The following is a 2,415-nucleotide window of genomic DNA, read 5'->3' as shown; positions in this document are numbered from 1 at the left end:
TCAGCTTAGATTTAACATTGCTGTCTTTGACCATGCCATCCCATCCTTTCATTTAATTTATCCCACAGCCCACATTCTAACACATCCAGTTCACTTTTCCATCCTCCATTATCCACTTATTCACATTTGGGAATCTTGTTAAAAATACAGCTTCTGATTTAGGGAGTTCTGAGCATTTTTTTTTTCTTTCTAACAATCTCCCAGGAACGCCAGTGTTGCTGGTCCTCAGATCACAGTAGTAAAGCCCTAGATTTCATGGTCTATTATTTTAATAGAAGTTATGGGGGGAATCTGATCAGTGGAAGGTGGTAAGCATGACTTATTCCTGAGTGTGTAAAAGTGTTTCTCTGTTCTTAGGCCATTGTGTCTGCTAATCAGCACCTAATTAGCACACGACTGCACACAGTCAGGCAGAAACTGGGGCAAATTCTCCCTTTCTCTGCCATTTGTTCTGTTCAAGCCCTCAATAGATTGACGATGCTCATCCACATAAGTGAAGGCAGTCAGTTTCATTGAGTCCACGAATTCAAATGCTAATGTCATGTGGAAACACCCTCACACACACACCCAGAAATCCTGTTTAGCCAGTCTGCTAATTGATGTTAGATTCCTACTCTCTTACAGAGACTGGAAGATGGGGGCATTATCTTCTTATTGATTACATTTCAAAGGGATGGCTTCCACGTCTTTAAGAAAGTCATTCTTAGGTTGTAAAGCTGTCAAGACATTTAAAATGATTTACATCTTAAAAGTTTTCTAAAGTAAATGCTCTAAGAAAAGGGAGATCAGGAGCCTAGAGTCAGGAAGAAGCTTGTCAGTCAAGCTGTGAAAAACTTTATGGCCATCTTGGTCAAATGTCTCATATTTACCCCTGCTTCTTAATCTCTCCCCTATACATCTAAATCTCTCCCTTATCCTCCCTCCTGCACATGCATTATTTTTTTATCTCCACTTTAATATGTAGTAGGCCTTTCATACTTATTATGTCCAGTATTGTCTTATGTCCTCACCAATCCTACGCTAGGAAAATCTACTTTTATCTCAATATTCCTCATCAGCAAATGTTACCATCATCCACACCAAATGCTCAACCAGAATCCTAGGAGTAATCATTTTTTCCTCTTTCCCTAAACCCTCATACCAAATTCAGCAGCAAGTCCTATTTGAGTCTATCTCAAAAATATATTTCTTATCCATCCACTTATCCTCATTTCTACTGCTACCGTGGATATATAAGTAACACAGGCCATTGCCATACTCTGCTAAACAGTTTTACAAGAATTGTTTAAAGTCTTTCAAACTGAATAGTTATTTCAATATGGTATTCTGAGCTGAGATATTTGCATACAGGGTTATTTATAATCTTGCATTTATGAAACACTTATAAAATATTAACATTTCCAATAGTGCAGTTAACTTAATGATGCTGAGCTTTCCTAACATGATTTAAATAATCTTGTTATAGGAAAGGGGTATCGATCCAGACACCAAGAGAGGGTTACTGGCTCTCACGCAAGAAGGAATTCAGGGTGAGTCCACAGTGTGCAAAGCGGCAAGTTTATTAAGAAAGTAAAGGAATGAAAGAATGGCTACTCCATAGACAGAGCAGCCCTGAGGGTTGCTGGTTCCTCTTTTTTTATGGTTATTTCTTGATGATACGCTAAACAAGGGGTGGATTATTCATGCCTCCCATTTTTAGACCATATAGGGTAACTTCCTGACATTGCCATGGCATTTGTAAACTGTCATGGTGCTGGTAGGAGTGTAGCAGTGAGGACGACCAGAGGTCACTCTCGTCATCATTTTGGTTTTGGTGGGTTTTGGCCCACACCTTTACTGCAACCTGTTTTATCAGCAAGGTCTTTATGACCCGTATTTTGTGCTGACCTCCTGTCTCGTACTGTGACTTAGAATGCCTTAACCATCTGGGAATGCAGCCCAATAGGTTTCAGCCTCATTTTACCCAACTCCTATTTAAGATGGAGTTGCTCTGGTTCACATACCTCTGACATTCTCCAATATTTGATATCATATGACAAATTTTTATTTTCACTATAAGAATGAATTTCAGTGCATTTGTGTTAATTATTCCTGCAAGTAGTGGATAAACATGATTTATATATTTTTAAATAAAATAGCTCCTTCATTAATAAATTTATGTTTGTCTCAAAAGTCAATGTTTTCTGAGTCTAATAAAGGTTACTTCAACTTTGCCTATGAACATTTTTTAAATAGAGGACTAAAATCTAGATTTCATTTTGTGAAAGATATTATAACCCAAAGTAGCAGTATGTGATTACCAGCCAAAAGTCATTACATCCAGAATTTCTTCTTAAAAAGTAAAAAAGATTAGTTAATACAAAAATTTATTATCAGTTTTTGACATAGATTGTTGACGTATCTTACTGAAAGATA

The sequence above is a fragment of the Pongo abelii genome, chromosome 15 (genome assembly GCF_028885655.2).
Source record: "Pongo abelii isolate AG06213 chromosome 15, NHGRI_mPonAbe1-v2.0_pri, whole genome shotgun sequence".
Lineage (NCBI taxonomy): Eukaryota > Metazoa > Chordata > Mammalia > Primates > Hominidae > Pongo > Pongo abelii.
Note: the sequence above shows the minus strand (reverse complement) of the source record.